The 24,577-nt window shown below is 38.7% G+C and overlaps 1 long non-coding RNA gene across 1 annotated transcript in view; it reads right to left on the reverse strand.

Annotated features, from left to right (window-relative positions):
• Positions 1-213: 213 nt before the first annotated feature.
• Positions 214-24,577, reverse strand: part of LOC122804495 — a 571,628-nt gene continuing 547,264 nt past the window's right edge. Inside the window, exon 3 of the long non-coding RNA XR_006365224.1 lies at positions 214-750. This is a non-coding gene — a long non-coding RNA (uncharacterized LOC122804495). The remainder of the gene's footprint in view (positions 751-24,577) is intronic.

Raw genomic sequence — 24,577 nt, forward strand, 5'->3', positions numbered from 1 at the left:
ATCATTAATGACTAGTTTACTATTTGCATGAATTCAGATAGTAAATAAACATTCTGTGGTGTTACTGTAATCCTGTAAGGGTCTACAAAACAGATCAGTTTCCTGGAATGTGCAATGAAACTTAGGAAATACTTCTAAGCAATAAAGCTAAGTTCTACCCACATTTCTAATGTAAAACCAAATTTATATCCTGGGATAAAAACTGCATGCATATTAAAGATGCAAAAACTAATATAGTTTAATACTGTACATTTTTTTTACTGAAAACTGTGCATTATAAATTACATTGCTGTGAATTTTTAACAAAACCTCACAGTTTCTTTAAGTTCTTTTATGGTAGTAATTTCCTATCATACAAATACAATGAAAGTTCAAGTATGAAAAGTGCATTATTGCAATAATATCCCTCTGCATATTCAAACAGTTTAATTATCATAAAAATGTAAAATGTAAAAAAAGTAAAAGTAAAACAATCAGTGCCATGAGATCAACCATCGTCTTGCACATCCCTTAATGCCACTTTTCCGCTCATTTTAAGCATGAACACCTCTATAAATTCAGGTATATTGCAAAGAGGGTTATCTGCAGTTTCAGATTTAATCGTTTTCATCAAATTGTTCCCATTCATTTGTACTCCTCCTGTTATGAATTTTGTCCATTCTTAAACAATGTGTAACTATCCATCATGTGCAGCAGCAACTTGCATGTTTCCAAAATCTTCATCATCTTCAAATGTTCTTTTTAAACTACCTAAATCATAATACAAAGAAAATATTAATTACACAATATAATAAGCAAATCAATATACAATTCACCGTCATTGTACTTCCTTCTATCAGTGCTATAAACTGTTTTTGCACAAACGCATCTGTAAAGTACACTTACATGGGGTACTCATAACAGAAGATAGGTGATACATTCCCATCTCTCAGACAACTAGGTTTTTTTATGGATGTAGCCCTGCCTTGCATGCCAAACAAGACCAACTCTGAACTTTTCCAGCAGTAAAAAAAAGCCACTCTCATCTGCCAGCCTTATTGATCAAAGATGTCAGTCATTGACCACTGGAGAAGTAACATCTCATCCAGCATGCCCTGGACAAATACTGCAGCAAAATTTTCCAAAATCTGGACTGGCAGCCCACTTTCTGTTCAGTAAAGCATGGACAGACAACAAAGTGACTGGCAGCCCACTTTCTGTTCAGTAAAGCATGGACAGACAACAAAGTAACAATCTCAGATGTCATCAACAGACACACCCCTAAAATGCCACAAAGGCAGTAGAAGCTCCAGTGAAGTATTCCCTTCCCAGTACTGTGCAAATCTTAGTTGTAGGAAACACAAAAGCTAATACAACTATCAAGTTAAGTGGAAATTATCAGTTTCTCTAAAAAAGCTTTCCACTTAGTAGGGGCAACGGAAACATAACTGGCCGGATTTTCATTCCTTCTAGTACAGATCTTTTGAGTGCATACCTTTAACTCCCAGTGGGTGTGGCTTGAGCCTTAAAAAAATGAAGTTATCACCTTACAGTTCTAATAAATACTCATTGATACAAGTCAAATATCAATACAGTTGTGTTTACTATGATGTATGCTTCAAGATAAAATATTCTAACACCTTGTATGTAGCATGGTTTTGGAATTATTAATGCAAATATGAACAAGCAATATTGGACACCTAGAGGCACAATAGGAGGTAAGAGCAGAAACGCCTTGGGGTACACTCTGCCGTAATGAGTTAAGAGGGTAAAATATATAGTTTCTGGCACAAAAAGGAAAGCATATGGGGATGACCAACAGTAACTTAGCTGGCTTAAGGTGTGTAGCACCTTCTTAAGGAAATGCTCAACAATAGGAAGAAAAGGCAAGGAACTTACCTTAAGTAGACAAGCCATTGTCAGACAAGGCCAAACAATGCACTTAATAGTAAACAAATTCCCTGGCAAAACAATTCATAGAAATAATCCAATGCTGTGGACACATCCATCTGGGAAGGAGAAATATTTTAGCCTTGAAGGTAAAAATACAATTTCATAAAGAGAAATAAGACTTCCAAGCACTGTGAAGGACCTGAACAATCTATGAAGTAAACAAACACCTGCTAGTTATCAGATTAACAGTCGCCAGAAGGCTACACATCTGTACTTGGGACGTGAACACCTGGTCCTACTATTGAAGAGCCTCTATGAGAGATCACCTTAGGAACTTGGTTGCGATCTCTAAATGGGGCAGAACAATAGATGCTATAGACAAGACAGAATAATCTGTTATGCAGAAGGGCAGTGCCCTTGTAGCAGTTGGTCTTGTACTTCAGCATTAAGTTTATGGCAGTCCATCTAATTTCATTAATGACAACTCCATTCTGATACCCAGAGAAAGTACAGTTGTGTAAGTAAAACTTACCACAACTGTAGATGGTTGAATGATCATTGCTGCAGTAGCCTTAGCATATGGGTACATCCTGCCAATGACATAACAGCCGTCCAGCTTCCAAAGCTTCAGGGCACCTTTCAAGCAACCAAACTGACAAGTAGCTTGAGATGAGCTGACTAACAGACCTTCCACAAATCCAAACTGTCAGGCAGCCTGAGCAGTTGACTAAAAGACAAGTTTGGGTGCAAAGCCCTTCAGAGCTTTCCTGACAGCAGAGAGGAGGAGGCTGAGCCCTAAAAGGACAATACTAGGAGCAAGAAATAAATATCCATACCATGGCATAAAAAAAATCACACCAAATAAAGGGGCCGGACAGAATGGCTACTAAAGCAGTGATCATTCAAATATCTAGTCTTAAGGTAAGTTTTACTTGCACAACTGTGCTATGTTCATCACATTGATCACTGCTGCAATAACCTTAGCAACATGGGTAGATTACCTTAGCTAACTACATTTGGGAAGTTGAAGGAGAAGAGTCCAGGAGACCCTGGAGAATGGTCCTAGCAAAGCTTGATCTGGACCTAGAGAAGTAATCAAGCTTATATAGTGCTTTATAAAAGTATGTACAGAGGACCAAGCAGCACTTTTAAAATACTTCTAGAATCCAGCTATGAAGTCCTGGTTGAGTGGGTCTTGACCTTGCCTGAAACAGGTTTGTTACAGTGAGTATAACAAAAGGTAATAGCTATAAACAACCATTTGGAAATAGTCAGTTTTGACACAGGCTGTCCCCTTTTACCTACACAAGAAATGAACAAGTGATCAGATCATCTGAAAGATTTAGTTCTGTCAAGATTGTATCTGAGTTGCCTGTAGACCTCCAAAGTATGGTGCATATTTTTCTCCCTCATTTTTAGATTCAGGAAAGAAAATGGGGTGGGGATAGTTTGGCTTAAAGTAAACTCAGATACCACTTTAAACATAAAAGAAGGATTAGCTCTCAAAAAAACCCTGTCCCTATGGAAAACGACAGGGTTGACTCACCATAAGAGCTTGCAACTCAGCTAGCCTTCTTACAGAGGACAGAGCAATCAGTAAAACTGTTTTTCATGTTGAGAACCTCAAGAAATACAGATTAAATTGGTTAAAAGTGGAGCAAGTGTTAGCTTCTCTACCACAAACTTAAGATCCCAAGGAGGGGATACTGGTTTTCTAGGCAATCTCTTAAGCAAAATTCCATTCAAGAACACTTTGGCATGAGACTGCACTGAAAGAGGAGGATTCACGGGCAGACATGCTGAAATGGCTGATAAATGAGCTAGCCTTGAATGAGTGCCGGTTAGGTTGTTGGCACCAACTACAAAAACCTTTTCCATTTGCTAATATAATATTTTGCAGTAGCAGGCTTTCTTGCCTGCATTAGTACCTTGCTGCATGTCCTAGGTAAACAGGTGCCTAAAAGGAATTAAGAACCTATCATCCAGGCAGTCAGATGAAGTTGACTGATGTCAAGGTGTATCAAACATCTGTTCGTGTGCGAGTACATCAAGTCTGTGAGGAAGTTTGTGGTAACTGCACATGGCCATTTCCAAAAGAAGGGATTACCACAGCTGCCTCGCCCAGAAGGGAGTCACCAAAATGATCTTGGTTATTCCTTATGAATCTTCAAAAGTACCCTGGATATTGGTGGAAAAGCACACAGGAACATTTCTGCCCAAGAAAAAGAAAAGGCAACTGTCTTCCAGGATGTCTTAAATGGAGTCCTGGAACAGAATCTTGCTAGTTGACTATTCAGACAGGAGGTAAAAAAGGTCTATTTGAGGTACTCCCCACAGATGGATTAAATCTTGGAAGATCCCATGATCTAGTTTCCATTCATGAGAGTCTGCCCTGGTCTACTCAACTTCTCTGTCACACAGTGTTGTTCTGACAGAATGTAGGACACCTGTAGAGTGAGATTTTGCTGTGAAGTTATACACCAAGCTAACATGGCTAGCCTGCAAAGGGGGTATGACCTGGTTCTCCCCTTGCTTGTTGATGTACCACATGACTCTGGTATTGTCTGTAATCACTTGAAGAGGTCCCAGGGACCAAAGATGGTTCAGAGTTTTGAATGCGTTAATCGGGGAAAGCATTTCCTTGATATTTGTGTGTTTGCATCCATCCTGGGTGTCTCACCACCCCTGCACTTTTCTCTCTCCTGATACTGCTCCTCAGGCAAAGTCCAAAGTCTCTCTTGAGACTGACTGCTTTGGAGCAGGGAGGGAGAAGGGGAGACTTGGACTGAAGGATATCTGCTGTTTCCACCAAAAGAGCTCGCTTCTGACAAACCCTAGCAGTGGGATTTGAAAAGATAAAGGGTGTTGACACTGGGACCAAAGATTTCATACACCATTGTATCCTTCTCCATGTGGAGTCTTGTCAGGGGTATCATGAGAATCCTAGGTGCCATAAGACCCAAAATCCTGAGGTACTCCCTCACAGAAACCAAAGTCTGAGTGTAAAACTTTAGAAACATATATAAAGATTTTTTTTTTCCTGTGGAAGAATAGCTCTTTCAACTGAGGTATCTAGTTGACATCCCAGGAACAGAACCCTGTGTGAAAGAGTCAAAAATGACTTAGGAATGTTATCCTGGCATCCCCAGATTGTGAAAGAGATCTCTAGCTCAAGACAGAGACTCCTAATACTTTAAAAAAGACACTGCAAAGACAAGCAAGTTGTCTAAATATGGAAAAATATGGATACCTTATAGCCTACAACTGGCGCTAAATACTTTGTGAACACTCTTGCTGCAGTGGACAGTTCAAATGGTAAAGCAGAGAACTGATAAGGACAATTTGATCCAGACACACAGAACCTTAAGAAACATCTGAAGTATGAATGAACAGGGATATGAGGAGCATTTTTAAGTCTAGTGTTGCCAGGGAACTTGAAAGAGGAAGAAGAGGTAAATTGTAAAGTGACATCATTTTGAATTTGGAGACCATCATAAACAGGTTTAGGAAAGAAGGATCCAGAACTAGTCTCAAAGAATTTTCTTTCTTTGGCAATAGGAACATCACTGAATAAAAACCACTCTACACCTAGGAAGGAATAACTGGTTCTATTACTCCTTGGGACAGCATGCAATTAAGAACCGGTGGAAACAAGAGAGTCTGATCTGGAGGATGAGGAATGACGACCCCCCCCCCGGAAAGGAGGAATTTCCTTCCACTGCCATCTGCAACCTTGATGAATGATTTTCAGAACCATTTGTCTGAAACTATTTGTTGCCAAACAAAAACATGGATTCAGACTTTCTGGAAGAAAAAACGGGCCAGTGTGGAAGGGGTTCACAAGGTCTCTTGAACAGTCATTCAGACTTGGACTGTCCTTGGTTTTGGAATGCTATAGGTTCATACTAGGCTATCTGCCCTAGGACATTTATAAGCCTAGCCAGGGTGTGTTTGGCTTTCGCCACCCATTTTAAATTAATTTTGCTATGCCCCTTTTCGAGGTTAGTATACTGTGCCTCTAACAGTGACACAGAAGTGATACCTGGGGTAAACCTACGATCTCCCATCCACTCATCAAGATTCCTCTTGAAGAGAGTCAATGAGGGACTCTGCCTAACCTGGACTGGGATTTTATTCCAGAGTGAAGGGAGCCTCTGGGTTATGAATCTGTCCCTCCAGCATGTCCTATTTATTTCAGTGCTGAGGTTCAAGTCTCTCGAGCGCATAGCTCGATGGGATTTGGATTTTCTGAGGTGCAGCATGTCCATTAATTCTGGGTTGGACATGGCTGATCGCCTCTGAGCAGGCGGTATGCCACTGAGTAGAGCTGGAGTTTCTTTAACTGGGCAGCATATGGCATCTGTTTGAGCCCTTTGATCCTCTTGGTGAGGCACTTTTGGGGGTCTTTCCAGTTGCTGCAGGTGTCTGGTAAGGTACATCCCAAAATGGGCATTGCACTCAATTATGGGCCTGATGAGGGATGAGTAAAGAGGCACGATGACCTCCCCTGATCTAGATGTGAATCCCTTCATGATTAGGTGGGCTATATAAAATGTTTTTCTAACCACTTTGGCCACGTGGTGGTTGTCAAATGAGAGATTGCTATCAACTTGGGTCCCCAGGTCCCTAATTACTTCTTCTGTATTTAATGGATTACCACCTATGTGGTAATTTGTGGGCACTTTGTTTTTGTAAAAGGGGATGACTATACACTTTTTGGCGTTTAGCTTGAGGCCATGGCTCTGGCACCAGTTGTCTGTTTCTATGAGGCCCTTTTGGAGGATGCTTGTGTCGGCTGGAAAGTCAATTATGGCGCCCAGTTTGCAGTCATCTGCGAATTCGGTCAGCCAGAGTCCTTCTGTGTTGGCCTGTACCTCCGAGAAATGTATACCGAACAAGAGAGGTCCCAGGACTGAGCCTTGTTGGACGCCACTTGTAACTGGTTTGGAGTCTGACATGGCTCCAGCAATTCTAACCATGTGGGTTCTGTCCTTGAGCCAGTTTGCAACCCATCTATTGACATAGGGGTTTATATTTAAGCTGGTGAGCTTATCTATAATGCCCGAGTGGGGTATTGTATCGAAGACTTTTGCGAGGTTCAGGTAGGCTGCGTGGACCACCTTCCCCTTGTTAATGGCCTTGGTGACTGTTTCAAAGAAATCAACCAGGTTTAAGAGGCAGGATCTGCCCTTAACAAAGCCGAACTGGGTAGGATCCACTGTCTGTAGGTCCCCAATATCTTTATTTACGAGGTCCATGATGATCCTTTCCACAGCTTTGCAGACCAAGCTAGTCTGGCTTATGGGGCGATAGTCTCCAGGATCCGTTGAGGCACCACCTTTGTGGAGAGGGACCACTGTTGCTGTACGCCACTCTTTGGGTACATATCCTGTAGTAAGGCTGAGATTGAACAGTAGTTTTATGTTTGGGTTTAGCTCTTCTTGGAGTTCATGTAGGACGCAGCCCGGGACACCGTCTGGTCCCATTGATGCTGTGATTTTTGCTTTGGAGAGGGCAGCTCTTACCTGAACATCTGAGATGTCAGGGAGGCAGCACTCTGCTGGGATAGATATTTGCCCTTTTGGTGGGGAGGGGGGGGGAGTTTGCGCTGAACCTGTCAGCTTGGATGTTGGCAATGTCTGTGGGTTTGGTATATTTTTTGTCATTTTGGACTAATTCTGAGCATATCTGGGAATTCCCACCCAGGTTCCTAACATAACTAAAGAAAGCCTTATGATTATCTTTAGTGCCCTGTGCAATTTTTCTCTCGAAGCTGGCCTTAGACGATTTTATGAGTGCCCGTAGTTTTTTGCTAATACTGATCAGAGATGCCTTCCCTTTTCGGGATTTTGCTCTATGTAGTAGCTTCCTCCTTCTGTTGTATAGTTTGTTTATGGCTGGGGTCCACCAGACAGGACGTCTGCCTTTGGAGGATTGGGTCTTGGTTTTATTTGGGATTGCATGATCCATGCATTCCTGAAGGTGTTCATAGAATGCATTTATAAAGGATTCTGCGGTCTGGGCTGTATTTTCCACGGGCCTGGGGGCTTTGAAGGATTCCACCTCGGTTTTGAGGAGTGTGAAATTTGCTTTAGAGAAGTTTTTCACTGTGGTTTTCAGGGCAGGGGGTGGAGTCGGGATGTGAATATCCAGTGAGATTAGTTTATGGTCTGATCTTACCAGTGAGGGATACACTTTTGGTCTGGAGCATAGAGTCTGCATGCTGGTGATGATCAGGTCCAGTATGTTTTCCCCTCTTGTGGGAGTGGTAACAAGTTGTTCCATAGCATTTGCGTTTATAAATTCTAGGAACCTTTGGGCTAGGGTGTTGGAGCTAGAGTAATGCTCCCAGTCTATGTTTGGGTAGTTGAAGTCGCCCAATATAATGGTGTTTGGAGAGACCTTCATATTTTCCAGTGTTCTCAGGAAGGCCAAGTAGGGTTCCTGGGTTTGGGAGGGTGGTCTGTAGCAGGCTATAAACTGGAAGGCAGTTTTACCCACTGTTAGTTGCACATGGATAGTCTCTGATGCTTCGTGCTGTGCCACCAACCTGGAGGTGTGGGTATCTTTGACGAATATTGATACTCCCCCTCCTTTTGTGGTTTGGTCCAAGTTTTGGGGCCAAAAAGCATGGTATGAGGTATAACCTGGTAGTGCTGGAGTGCTCTTGGGAGCCTTGAACCAGGTTTCTGGTTACTGCACAGATATCGATGTTCTCCATTCTAAGGAGAGTTTCGAGTGCGTGCATCTAGAGGTTTAGACTTCTGGCGTTGAGTAGCATTACTCTTAGTTTCTTTGAGTAGGATTACTCTTAGTTTCTTATCCCTTGTGATACCTATGGAGGTGGGTTTGTCTTTTGAGCCTTGCCTAAAAAAGGCACTATGGGGGTAGCAAGAGCCTTTGCCAATATCCGAAAGCCCAGGGGTGACAGGTGCAAGCCGTCCCTAGCGAAGCATCATGGCTTGTCGAGCATGTCATCCCAGGCTGACAGGCATTGGATCCCCTTTGAATGACACCAATACTTAAGCCAATTGTTGAAATTGATCATCTTGTCTTCATATTGTGGCATCATTCTTGGTGAGGGTAAGATGCTACTCAAGGTCAGGGTCATACCGGCCTGGGCTACATGCTCAGAGAGCTCCTCTATGTCTCTTTTCATGTAGTCCAGGGAGGTATGTCTCAGGTCATTCACACCAGCATGGACAATGACTGAGTCATATTTGTACTTGCCTTGGAGTGACCTGAGTGCTTGTGTTATGTGGTGGATCGTAGCGCCCGACAGGCAGCTGACCGTGACCTTATCCTTGTTCAGCCTGGTGAGCGGGATGTCAGTGTGTCTGACGATAGAGTCACCTATTACAAGTGTATCAGGTGTGCTGTTTAGCCCTAGGGGCTGTGACTGTTCGGCACACTGGCTTTGTGAGCTATGTGTTGCACGTGTTTTGTTTTGGGGTAGCGGTTGCTTGGGTGTCTGCTTTGGAGGTCTCTGCTGCTTAGGCAGATTTTTATTTAGAGCCTCCGAGTATGTTTTTGTGTGTTTATGTGTTTGGTTTGCTGTTGTGGTAGGTCTATGTGAGACTGGAATTGTAGTGAGTGTGGTTTCCTTCTCCTCCTGACTGGTTTTGCCAGTACTGAGTTAAGAGAGCTTAGCCTCCAGTATGGCTATATGGTTGCATCTCTCACGTGTGTTGGAATTTGTTGGGAGGAGGAGAGGGTTGTCTGTGTACATGAGGCAGTTGTAACATTGCCTCAAGATTCCCAGATTCACCAGCTGGACCGGAGAGGAGATTGACAACTGACCTTTGGACATGCTAGAATAGTATTGGGAATTCCTTTATAACTGAAAAAAAGGGCCAATGGGGAACGAGGTACTCAAGGGGAGTTTGTGAGGGTGTAGTGCTTTTAATATTTTAGTGCTGACTTATATAATTGCTTTAGTGAGCAAGTGCCAGGTAACTTAAATGCAATGTGTTACAGGTAACTTAAATGCAAAAATGACAAACAGTAACTTTCTTTCAAGTGAAACAAGGAAATAAGTACAGTAAGCAATGCAGATATCATTAGGGATCCACAGAAGCGCTGAAAAGCCGTGTTTTAGGTGGAATTAGCGGTTCAGGGAAATAACAAGCAAACAAGCATACAAATAAAGCTAGATTCAGCAGGCCTAGATCTAGTCTATGCTACAGCAAACAAGGTGTACCAATTTCAGTAAGAAACAGTTCAAATATGCAGGCACTATAAGCCTTTAACCAGAAATTCCCAGCTCAGAAGGGCAGAGTCCAGCCTCTCCTCCCACAAGAGTGCAGACCACGAACCTTCTTAATGTAAGATAACTGGCCTGAAGCCCAAGTGCTTAAACCAGAACTAATACACTTTTAGAATAACAGACACTGAGCCCTCAATCAGCAGTTCACAACTTAGAAGGATGTAAGCTACCTGTCCTGCCACCACAGTGCAGGCCACAAACCTTCCTAATGTGAAACAATTGGTCTGAAGCCCAAGTGCTTAATCCAAAAGACTTAGAATGATAGCTACACTTTAATCAAGTTACTACCAAGCATTAATAGATACAATTGAATACTTTAAAGAATGCCTGAATTAGTGCTCAAGTTATACAAACAAAGCTAGATTCAGCAGGCCTGGATCTAGTCTATGCTACAGCAAACAAGGTGTACCAATTTCAGTAAGAAGCAGTTCAAATATGCAGGCACTATAAGCCTTTAACCAGAAATTCCCAACTCAGAAGGCAGAGTCCAGCCTCTCCTCCCACAAGAGTGCAGACCACAAACCCTTTTAATGTAAAATAACTGGCCTGAAGCCCAAGTGCTTAAACCAGAATTAATACACTTTTAGAATGACAGACACTGAGCCCTCAATCAGCAGTTCCCAACTTAGAAGGATGTAAGCTACCTGTCCTGCCACCACAGTGCAGGCCACAAACCTTCGTAATGTAAAACAAATGGTCTGAAGCCCAAGTGCTTAAACTAAAAGGCTTAGAATGAGTTACACCAAGCAGTAATAAATACAATTGAGTACTTTTAAGATGACGCAAAAGCAAAATAAAGTAGGAAGAAACACAAATACAGTAAAAGCAGATAATTTTTTTTTTTTGAGTGACCAAATGAGATGGCCCCAGGAGTTACAGGACAGAAACAAGTGCAAATGCAGGCCTTCAAATCAGAAAGTTGAGAGAGATGGAAGACCGTCCAAATGGCCAATAACTACAAATTCTGGGCCAGAACCACTCCTTATGTGGTAGACAGGTTACCTAGTGCTTACCACTCCCACTGATAAGCTAGAAGGCTTCCCTCCAACACAGAAAGGCTTGGGGGCTGAGAAGCTTACAAGTAGTCCTGGATACAGCAAATCTGTATCTGGAACACTAATTACAGGAAAGGTAGGAAACAGGCTTACAATTTTTTTTTTCCAGAAAAGTAGCAAAAACAGTAGTAAAAACAATTCACATGCAGTACAAGCTGGCACACTTGAGTATGTAGCAATAGTAGTGCACACACAGTTTGAAAAAATGCAATGAAATTAAAAAGGACTAAAAGCAAGTGCAGAAAGGGTTTATTAGGTAGAATGCAGTAAAGAGATGGGACTGGGGGAGTGTCCTGGGGTCAATTCTACAGTGGGGTGGGCACTTCAAAAGTCACCAAATTTAAACTACAACCAAGAACAGGTAGGGGGGGTTGGTGAAAAGTTTCAACAGAGATGTGAGGAATCAGAGTGCAAATTATAAAACCAAAAATATATACTGATCTCTGTATATTTGCAGAACACTAAGACAATAGATATCTAAGCAACAATTTAGCTCTATAATACAGAATAATAAAGAAAAATATACTCAGCTTTATATATTTGCAGATAGTCTTGTAAGGCTGTCTCTCAACACACAGGTCCACTTTAAATGCAGACTGCTGCTATTAACAGTTCAAATTAAGGGAACCTTGAGTTAACAACACACAAGCAATAAAAACCAAAATGGGGGGGGGGGTGGGGTTCAACAGAGATGTGAGGAATCAGAGTGCAAATTATAAAACCAAAAATATATACTGATCTCTGTATATTTGCAGAACACTAAGCCAACAGATATCTAAGCAACAATTTAGCTCTATAATACAGAATAATAAAGAAAAATATACTCAGCTTTATATATTTGCAGATAGTCTTGTAAGGCTGTCTCTCAACACACAGGTCCACTTTAAATGCAGACTGCTGCTATTAACAGTTCAAATTAAGGGAACCTTGAGTTAACAACACACAAGCAATAGAAACCAAAATGAGGGGGGTGGGGAAAAGTTTCAACAGAGATGTGAGGAATCAGAGTGCAAATTATAAAACCAAAAACTATATACTGATCTCTGTATATTTGCAGAACACTAAGACAACAGATATCTAAGCAACAATTTAGCTCTATAATACAGAATAATACAGAAAAATAAACTCAGCTCTATATATTTGCAGATAGTCTTGTAAGGCTGTCTCTCAACACACAGGTCCACTTTAAATGCAGACTGCTGCTATTAACAGTTCAAATTAAGGGAACCTTGAGTTAACAACACACAAGCAATAGAAACCAAAATGGGGGGGGGGGGGGAGTTTCAACAGAGACGTGAGGAATCAGAGTGCAAATTATAAAACCAAAAAAATACATACTGATCTCTGTATATTTGCAAAACACTAAGACAACAGCTATCTAAGCAACAATTTAGCTCTATAATACAGAATAATACAGAAAAATATACTAAGCTCTATATATTTGCAGATAGTCTTGTAAGGCTGTCTCTCAACACACAGGTCCACTTATGGAACCTCCTTGTGTTTCTTTGCAAATGTCTGCTTACCTTTATTTTGTTGAGACTGTTGATTCTTTTTTTTTTGCCAAAATCTGATGAGACAATCACTTGAAAAGTTTGTAAAAGGAGGGGTGAAAAATTTAGATTCCCTGGATCAGCTTGCCCCTTTCACCACACATTTCGATCAACTCTGAAGGAGAGGTAGTCCTTTTACTCTTATACACAGGTCAGGCATATTTTTATCAACCAAAGGAGAAGTTGTGGATAGCAATTAACAATGAACTGAAGAACTTTATCAGGGAGGGGAAGACAGCAAGATTCAATTGGGATAAGTTGATTCTTCCAGTAGAACGGGGGGGGGGGGGTTGGCATTACCCAGTCTGAAGGGGTATTTCAGAGCTACACAGTTAAGCCTCCTATACACAGCACGAGTAGAAAATTATAATTCAAAGTGGAAAGGGATGATGATGAAATGGGAGAATCTCAAGAGATAAGGAGAGACTGGGGTTTTGGATGCAGGCTTTTAAGGAGAATAACAATAACCATACAGAATATTACATCCATAAAGAAACAAAGTATTTTAAGAACTAAACCAAGAGGGGAATGGAGAAAAGAGATTTTGCTGATAGGGATGACTGCAATTAGGGATACAGACAACAGGCAAAGGGGGGAATGGAATTTATTGGAGAAAACTGGCAAAGGAAACAAGGTATTGGGAGCACATAACTAGAAAGGGAAATATGATGGAATGGGACGATGTCAAGTACATATTTGGACTGCAGGTTAGAGATTGCCTTCCCTATCAGGGATTGATATCGGAGTACAGGCAAACAGAGAGAAACAGTGGGGTCCTAAATAAAAGACCAGCACTGGTAGAGTTTTTAACAGAATCTATAACAGAAGCTGCCATTAAAAAGGGAATGTAGAGCATGTGATGACTCACCACTGGACCAGTAATCAAGAAGCCTCAATCTTTACCACTGGCAACAGTGGGGGACATTCACTGGGAGGATAACAGGTACACAAGTATTTCCAGATGCAGCTCTCTGCATCCAGTGTAATTTTCCCTTAAAAGCACACAGAGACCACAGTCAGTCCGGGGCTGGTTTCTCACTCTCTCCATATCCCCAGTAAGACTCCCCACTCACATAACTATAGAGTTAAGATCTCAGCTGACCAAGCCAAGACATCCATCACCCTCTCTGTCCAACTGGTGCTTCATGTCCCTGCCGAAGTAGCTGACATGCACACTCTTTGAGGCTTGATTTAAACACACACACCTGGGAAAGGCTGGCACAGGTTGGCTATGCCCCCTTTTTCCCAGAATATAAGGTAGTTTCCACTGCCACCAGTCACTCATCAACAGCTACTTTAAGGCCCTTACAGACAGTGACCAGTTTCACTGTGTACTATTAATATTAAAAAGAAGAAACTTTGTAGTGTGGAGGCTGTGATGTTCACTTCCTAAATTACGTTATACACTTAGTTCACTTAAACATCAAACTGCAAAATATAACTATAAAATATGTGCTCCAAAATAATCAAATAGAAAATAGTAGGTAGTCCACAGTCGAGTTAAAAATGGAATATCCTTTATTGAAACACAAACAAGCGATCCTAGCTGAGTATAATGAAAAGCATCAGAAACATTCCTTATCTATAATCAAGTTGTTTGGAGCAAGGGAGTCGTTAGGGTGGTTCTGTTAAGAGCTATAAAAGCATTAAAATCATTCCTTTAACCAAGTCACACAACACCATAGTGTAATCACAGACTGTGCTAACTAAAACTGAATCTAGAAAGCTAGAGACAAATTACAATCTCATTTGTATAGGCTAACCAACTAATCATAACTTTATTAATCCAACTAAAAACACAAAGATCTATGAATAGACATCAGAATAAATAGTAATAAATGTACAACTTTTAACAAAGATCGCTTTTGTATCAAATAAATACTTCAGGTTTGTGTGTCGAAAACAAATCATAATATGAATGAACATGTGTACAGATACAAAATACAACTGAAAACCTAAGTAGGATGAAAAAACAAAAAATAATTGCTAAGCTGGAAATACAGTGATAAATGTTAAAAATAAAGCATTAAGGCCACGGGGATCTGTTAAAGTGTGGCATTCTAATTAAGAAAACAATTAGTTTGAGCATCTAACTAAGAAAACAATTAGATGGAACAGCTTGCAGAATGACATTTCTGGCCACCTGACTTCTAGTTCCCAGGCAAAACTCCCACTGCTGAAGCTGGCAGTATTTAGCATTTACCTGTAAAAATACTCATACAAGGGTTTTTGCTCAGATCTTTGGCAGATGTTTGAAGTCATAAAACAACTGCATTCCTTCACACTTTCAGAGTAGCAATCAGTTCACCCTAAAAATATATACAGACAGCTTCCTAGTACAGACTTTGTGTCACTAGCTGCACTGAAACCTGCCTCTTTATGGTCTATCCTATAAAGTAATTTAATTTCAAATATTTTTCTAAAATTTGCTGGACTGAGGTTAACCCTCCTGTTTCCTCTGTTAAGATATACATTTAAAACAGTTACACTAGTGCATGTACATTTCTGTTCTCTTCCACTAGGGCACACTGTGGATCCATTTTAAGCACAAGCACTTTACAAACACCTTTTCAACACAAACATCTGTACAAAGCAGTTTGATACACACGACATACAGTTCTAATACATTTGTAACACAAGCATCTTATATGACCTACAGTTCTAATACATTTGTGACACCAGCATCTTGTATAAATTAGTGCAATATTCACAGATGACATATAATTATTTACAAAATTCCAACTAGCTGTGCTGGCAGTACCTCCCTTTTGTCACACAGCATATAAAATATTGCATGATAACTATAAGAATCAGTCAGAGGAGGTTAGAAAGGATTGGAAAAAGACTGAATAAGCAATCCACAAAGAAACAATGGGAGGATATATGTATGTCTCCCAAATATGCAACAAAATCTAGAAGATTTAGAATTTTTACCTGGAAACGTTTACATAGATATTTTTATACCACAAGTAGACTCTAGAGAATTCTTCCTCAGGCAGACAGTAAATGCTGGAGGTATGAAGCAGAAGAAATAGGTAATTGATAACATTTTCTGTGGGTTGGCAGAATTTAGGGATTAACAAAAAAACAACCCCCCCCCAAAAAAAAATTAACTCTGCACACGTTGTATACTATAAGCACTTTAATCACAAAAGATAAAACACAGCACAAAGCTTTCGGATCAATAGGTCCTTCCTCAATGCTAAAACAAAGCAGTTGTTTCATTCATTAAATAGTCATCACATAATCATGTAATTTAATAGCCCACCTATCAGCAAACTCTTCAAAAGCTCAATCAGAAGTGAACTTGGGTTCAGTAATAAACTTAGCGAATTATGATCTTTCCACTGATGTAGTGTCCCTTATAAATAAAGGTATTAATTTTATTCCAGCCACATCTGACAACATTGTGAGTGCTCTTATTGACCTGAAATTATTCGTTGGGAACTTGAACCTGAAACTGATCTTTAAAGACACTGCTAGTTAAAATAATCAAGTGTGTAAAAGGAGTATTACTTTTATTCCTATCAGTAATCCAATACTGACGGCCTTTCATAAAATTTGTGAACAGCAACTATATAAACTATATGAGCATAAGACTAAAGCTAAAGTCTAAAATTTGACTAAGAAATGAATATGAAGCTTTAGTTAAATTACAAAGAGATAAGAGTATAGTTATAAAGCAAGTGGATATGGGGGGTTTTATTGTTATAATGAATAAGGATGATTATATCCAACAGATGAATGACTTCTTATCTAATGAATATACCTTTAAGAGAATTAATGCGATTGATGTTAAACGGATGATTAGTAATATTAATATGTCTATATATGAACTTCAAATCACGAATGATATATCTGTACAGTTCAATTTTCTTACAGTTCCTGCCCTGTAATCCCATTTTTATATCGGCTTCCAAAGATACATAAAATCCATAACCCATTACCCAATGAGACCTACTGTCTCAGGAAGGGGATGGGGTTAAGGAACTGACTTCTGTATATTTGCAAAATGTCTTGAGCAAGTACTTAATATATCTCAAATGTTACATCAGAGAGACAGGTCATTTTTTGCAATCTTTGTTTGAATGGTGTATGGACAAGAACCTGGAAAATATAATTTTACCTACTTTGGATATAACATCACTTTTTATGGTCATTCCTAACCAATATGGTATAGAAGCAACCTGTGATTTATTAAGGAAACAGAGTGCCTTGATAAACAGGGAAATTGAAACTATCTCTGAATTAATAGAATATATTGGAAAATAATGTTTTTATTTTTAATCAACAACTGCACCATCAGATAAGCAGGGGGTAGTGATAGGTACTCCCAAAGCTAATACATATGCTAATCTGGCACTAAGTAGGTGGGAGGAAGAACGTATTTAGAATAATTCTGCTGTCAACAGAGTTATGTTTTTTTAAAAGGTTTGTGGATGATATATTTTTATTGTGGGGAGGGACCGTTTCTGAACTGAATGATTTCCTTCAGTACATCAATGCATCTACTGACTGGATTTTAAAATGCAGTTCTTTCAATCTCAGATTCATTTTTAGATGGTCTTACCAAGCTAGTTATGGGTACAGTTCATACAAGCATGCATAAGAAAGAGATTCAGGTGAATTGTTACTTACATAATAAGAGTATGCATGCTCGACATGTCTTTAAAGGTATTATCAAGTGTCAGCTTCAGGGTGTTAGTAGGCTAAATACGGATGATAGGGTCTGCTCCATTTAAATGAATGAAATGATGTAGGAATTTGTAGATAGAGAATATGACATTGAGACATTAGATAATATTAAGGCTGAAGTTTTAGAAAATAGGAATAACACTGAGAGTCCATATTGTTTAGGAGAGAGAGAGAAAACAATGATCAGAGAATAAGAAATCAGAATGAAGTGTGTTATTTGACAACCTATAATACATGAACGAGGGATGTTAAAAACAGACTGAATAATTGGGGCATACTAAGGCTCTTACCAGAGCTACAGTCACTTACTGGTGACAGACCAAATTTTACAGACAAAACTTGTTCTAATTTAAAAAATTGTTTATAAGGATGTTAAGCAGAGTGCGCACAGACTTTTCAACAAATACGGTACATTCCCATGTCACAACTGTAGTAGTTGTGACTATATCTGTAGTGATATTAACTTTAAGCACCCTTTAACTAAACAGAATTTTGTATTTAAATGCTCCACTACACGTTATACTTGTAATATTATTTACCTCACATGCAAAAAGTGTGCTGCCTTTTATGTGGACAAGTCGCGAAGAAAATTAAAAGACCACATTATAGAACACACGTCAGAGACGCATAGGTTGATTGAAACTAATGCACTAGCTAAACATATGATACTATTTGGGAATGAGAATGAAGCAACTGATTTGTTTTAGAACTGAGGAAGGGCCGATTGATCCAAAAGCTTTGCGGTGCATTTTATCTTTTGTGATTAAAGTTTTTATAGTATACAACATTGGCAGAGTTTGTTTTTTTGTTTTTCCTTGGAATTAAGTTATACACTAACTCTGCTTCCTCATAGAGCAGTTCCTTTGTTGTGTTGGACTTTAAGGATTCCCTGCATGAAGCACTATAGGAGATGCTGGATGGGCTGATTGGCCTGATGAGGGAGATGATTTTTCTCAGCTATGATACAGAATTGGAGTTGCCTAGATATGGTAAGGCCTTGCTGTGTCTAATAATGGTGGCTGCCAAAAAAGCAATTACTAGAAAATGGAAATCAAAATGTAAACCAACTATACTGGATGTAGTGAACATAGTAACAGAGATAAAACAACTGGAACGGAGATCTTTAGAAAAGGGTAGGAACAAACTATATAGAAAAAAATGGGAATTGTGGGAAATATGCATACAAGGGAGAAATTAGTTTTAAAAGGCGGTAGGACTTAAATGAGCTATGTAATGTTGGAGTGAGAAAAATTGGTAGATTACATGTGATGTAAAATGTTTGCAACTAGGAGTGTGTCGGTGTGGTTTCTTTTCATTTATATAAATGTATGATTGCCTATGTAGTCCATGATGGTTTAATAAAGATGTTACTTGTTTAAAAAAACAGGTAGGAATTGAATAATATATGTAATGCTGCTTAGGTTATATGATATATAGTAAACTATGTGAAATATAATGTTTATGTTAATATAGTTTATTACTTTTACATGAATGTAAATTTGCCAATGTCACAAGTGATAATTCAGTAAAGGTGTTTAGGGAAAAAACTCTGCAGGAGAGGGCCAAACACTAAATTTCTATCCAAGGGAGAATTTAAAATCTCATTTTTTATCAACTGGGAGGTTCTGAGAATGCAGCCATACAAACCTCCTCAAAAAGTACCAGTGTCCATAGCTCTGGAAGAAGTATACGTGTATATGACTCTACTGAAACAATGAGTAGTATGACCTGTGCAACAGAAGAAACTAACTTAAAGTATATGTTTATTCACAATGACTGCATATAAAACATTCCTCATACTTTCACAATTTGTCAGAACAAACTTTATATCTTTATTTCAAGACGGCCGCCAGCCTGTGAACACTCACTCTCTAGAGCTCCTCAAATATCAATTTAAATCTTTGCAATCAAACCTTGTTAATTTCAATTTCCCTCCCAGAGTGGACAGCAATATAGTCTAATCATCAGGGCTAAGCAGCTGGGATTATTTCTTCATTCGGCACTGTGCAAATTTTATATTTTAAATCTTAACTTTGTCACTGCAAACCTCATGGCAGCCTGAGGCCTATACTGAAGTCAGCATAGCACAGTCAGCAATCAAGAACTAAATAATCAAATAAACTACCTGAAGATGCTTAACGAACAAGACCAAATGGACTCACAAACAACCAAAACCAAATTATCACAACTTTTTTCTCCTGAAAAGGAAACTTTAAAAGACAAATTCAGAAACACCAAGAAGCAACAACAAAATCCACTGCCAGAAATAAGCCTGAAGCGGTCTACTCTATGGATGAACTAAAGTCTACCTTAATGCCTATACAATCTGCTATCCAACAATTTTCTGAACAAATGAGCAAGTTTGGATCTACTTTGGAACAAATTGTAACTCGCCTTAAACATGTTGAAGCCAAGTCTGCAGCAAATTAAATGAAAATAGAAGAACTCCAAAAACAGTTTAAAAAAATAATGAATCTATACTAGAGGAATTGCAACAAAAAAATCACAGACATTGACACTCGAAGCAGGAGGAATAATATTCTTATATGTGGGATTCCACAATCTGTTGATCAGTCACAGCTCCAGGATACCCTTAAAAATATATTTAATACACTGTTAGAAAAAAATCCAACCACCAATGACATTGTTATAGAAAGAGCCCACAGAGCCCTCCAAAGGTCTCAAGATCCCAAGTCTCCACATCAGACATATGCAAAAATCTTAAACTACCAACATGTACATGAAATCCTCCAGGCAGCAAAACAAAAGGGTATTTTATTGTGGCAGGGGCACAAATTAACTTTTTCACAGGACTTAACAATGTCTATTAAGCAGGCAAGACAACTGGCTCCCTACTGTGCTTTTCTCATCAACAAAAAGATAACATTTCAAATGAAATACCCAGTACCCTTGATTTTACAAGTAATGAACAAAAATACTCAGCCAAAAATAATTCTGAAGCCAAAACTGCCTGTATCAATGCATTCAGAGAACTTCCAAAGCTTTAAATAATCCTTAAAACAGCTTTAAACTATATTCCTCCTCTTGTAACCTGACAAATGTAAGTGTTATCTAAAAGCTGCATTAGATGGCCTGTCTTGTAAAATGCGGTCTGGAAAGCTCTGGATGTCTCGTCATGACCTTTCAGGCCTTCTTTACAGTTTTAAACTCTATTTGCAGTTAAAAGTTGCCAGTGCAAGCTCCATTTAGCAGGTTGAGACTTCTGTTGCAAAGTTCCACACTAAGGAAGGTAACTATCTCCGTCATGCCGGGAAACGTCTGCATCTTTTCTGGACATTTTTCAACTTCCTGTGTACAGACAGATGCATTAGGAATGAGAGACAACACTATTTCCTTCCTTCCTGTAAGGATTCTCTGGGTAATGGGAGTCCCAGGTTTGGCAATCGTCGTTGCAGCTCATTTTACAAGGATTCAAAAGGGGAAAGAAAAAAGGGGAAGAAGGAAGAAAAATTAAGGCAATAAAGCACATCTGCGATGAAATCAAGGCAGCACATTTCCTGACAGCATCGGAGATGTCTACCTTCTACAGGCAGCCTGCAACTGCTCATCAACACAGGGTAAATGCAGTAACTTTAAGTTAGCTTACCTAAAGCTGACAATGAATATTTATAGCAATCAGCTTCATTAATTATTAGGAGCTGTTCTTCCGTATATAATATGCTCAATAATATGCTATCTAATCGAAATGCTAATATGGTTTGAAGTACACTTTAATGAATATTTCCTAGCTAGAACTTTTTTTTTCCTCCATGGAATTCAAGAAAATGGTCTGCAATGTTGTATTTACTCAGGCTTTAATGTGTTGTCCTGTTCCGTGACATGGTCTTTTGTAAAAAATCTTTTGGTGGGAGAGTGTATCTGACTGAAGCTGTTTATAAGCCAGTTTACGTTCTTTACAGCAGTATGGTCTGACCATTGTAAACTATAATGTAATGTCAAGTTGTAGATACATAGACTATGTGATTAATACCAAATACCAATTTCTTTGCAATATGTAACTATAACAACAATATTTTGCAAAGGCTTAATCTTGGTTAAAACATACAGGAGTATTTAAGGAGGACAACACGAGGTGGTTAAGGTTGCACATCTTGTGTCCAAGTGTGTTTGTACATATTGTGTATATAGTTTTATTAGACTTGTTTACATTGAAATGGCTTAATTATTTAACCTTAAATCTTCTCTTAGAAATAGTAGGTATGTGGTTAGGAACAGTTAGGGATATAAGAGATTTTAGTGCTGCAAAACATCTAATATTACAATATTTCTACCCAAATCCTTATGAATACTTCAGGAGGAAAACAAACGCAAGACGAAATTTAATTACACTTTACATCTGTTGTGTGTATTTATGCTGTGGGAAGTAGACTAATGGAATGTGAAGGGTTTGCAAGATGTTAAAAAAAAGAAACTACTCCATTTAGTTTACCAATCCCAGGCAAACATATTTCTCCAAGCGACACACCTGTTAAATGATGATTGGAAAAAAGACAGGGCGAGATCCTGGTTAACCCAAGTTATTGCCTCAGGTAGTAAAACCAACTCAAAGGAAGTAGCTATTTTGATTAAAAAATCATTTAAGGAGGGAGTTGTAGACTATGGTGCGGATACTATTGGTAGATGGTGTTATTTTAGCTGCATTAATCCCGCAACCTATAAACCCACACGTTTTCTAAATATATATGCCCCCTGCGTAAACCAACAAGACTTTATTGTTCAAATCCACAAGTTGTCAAAATTCCCAGACCATAACTATATAGTAAGGGGTGACTGGAACATGGTTAGTGACCCCCTAAATGACAGATCAAACAAAATAAGAAAGCTTTAATCACCTTAGATGAACTAACACTAAAATTCACCTTAGTTGACCCTGCTCTCTCAAATAACCAATTCATTAATGCTGACAGATTTACATTTTACTCGTCATGCTATAAGTCATGGTCAAGGATCAACTTCTTTCTGATCTCAGAATCCCTCTTAAAATGAAAAAACTATACAAACAGTCTGAGATTTCTATCAGATTATTCCAAAATAACTCTGAAACCTTTCCTCTTAAACAATACTCCTAAACAAAACACCTACCACTCCTGGTCCCTAAACCCAAATCTTCTTGAAAAGGTAGAAGTAGTTGATGAAAACACTAGACTGGATTACCTTAATACAGACTTATTAACCTCAGACATCACGCTGGACATTCTGTGGGCAACCACAAAAGTTAAACTCCGGGGGCTGATGATCCAAAAGGTCTCGTATTTTAAAAAACTTGCGAGAGAGAGAGAGAGAGAGAGAGATCGAAATTAAATAGAAAAATCCAAGAAATTAAAAAATCGCTCCAAGAAAATTTCCGCCCTGAACTTGAACCCCAACTCATCAGCCAACAGAAAGACTTGTACCATTGGCATGCTCGAAACCTCTCATTCAGAGAAATGAAACTCCTAGCCAACTACTCTCCGAAGAGACTCAACAGCCCTCTAGGTTATTAGCTAGACTCACAAAAGCTCAACAAGACCCACCTACGATTTCACAAATTAAGCATAATAATGAAATAATCACAAATAATCAAGATATAGTATGTATATTTGAAAATATATATGAGAGACTATATGGTCCACAGAAGAAAATAGATCCAGTCTCATAACACCTTCTTTAATGCTATTACATTCCCAAAAATTGGAAAGCAACAGTTTGAAAATCTAGAATCCCCTCTAAAAACTGAAGAAATTATGGAAGCAATAAACAGTCTCAAAAGTAACAAAGCACCAGGTCCTGATGGGTTTACTTCGAATTTTATAAAAAGTTTGCCTTGAAACTTTTCCCTATCCTTCTTAAAGTCTTGGATCATACCTGTAATCATGGCTCTGCTGATTTATACCTTAACAAAACCATCTTTATTCATAAACACAATACTGACAAATCTAATCCATCAAAGTATAGACCTATTTCACTTATTAATGTAAATGTCAAAATTCTGGCTATGACTCTAGCCAACAGAATTAAACAAGTGATCCATTCAATTATATCCCCAGAGCAATCAGGATTCATAAAGGGAAGACAAACTTGGGACAATACACTTACCCTAGAAGCGGCTATACAATTTACTGCAAAACAAACTTCCCCTATACCCTATGGCATTAGACGCCACAAAGGCTTTTGATACAGTAAACCATGAATTTTTATTCTTAACTCTACAATTCAACTTTCCAGACAGTTTCATAAATATAATTAAAATCTTATATAACTCTTTATGTACTATGCTAGCAATCAATAAGCTACACTCATCAAAAATAAAACTAAATAATGGCACTAGACAGGGCTGTCCCCTCTCACCATACCTCTTTAACATATGTATTGAACCCCTATTCTTATACTTAATGGAAAAAAACTTTCATCGTATACCCAAAATTCTGGGGAACAGTCTTGCCTTTTCAGCATTTGCAGACAACCTCATTATATATTTCCAGCTTTCCAACATTGATCTTACTAAAGTCCAAAATACAATTGAAATCTTCCCGAAAACTTCCAACTACGAAATTAACCCCTCAAAATCTCTTATTTTTCCAATTAACGCGAACAGTCATAAAGAAGCTTTGTTTCCCATATCCCAAATAAAGCTGAACTATACTCAAATATCTAAGGATAGTATTTGACCATAATTATAAAAACTCCCTACAAAATAACCTTAGAATATGGTTGTCCATAGAAAATGATTTAACCAGATGGAAAACTTGAATTTCCCTTCTTGTAGAAATAGCAATACTAAAAATGAATGTTCTACCCAGAATACTGTTCCAGTTTAATTCAACAGACAATATCATCCCACTAAAGTTTTTCAAAACAATGAACAGAACCTTAACTAAATTTATATGGTTCCCTAAAAAATCCTAGAATCTCCTTATCATGATTAATGCTGCCAAAAAACAAGGGAGGACTGGGGATACCTGGACTTCAGATTGTATTACGACAATCTGTGCCAGCAGAATCATACAAATTGCAGACCATAATTCAAACAAAATAACTCACTTTCCTTAATGGATTGGTCTCTGGCAGGCTCATGTGAAAAGTTGTAAAATAAACTCAAAGCATTACCCTTCATAAATAAATCTTTATTAAAAGAC

This window comes from Protopterus annectens, chromosome 6.part0 (genome assembly GCF_019279795.1).
Source record: "Protopterus annectens isolate FY-2018-M chromosome 6.part0, PAN1.0, whole genome shotgun sequence".
Lineage (NCBI taxonomy): Eukaryota > Metazoa > Chordata > Ceratodontiformes > Protopteridae > Protopterus > Protopterus annectens.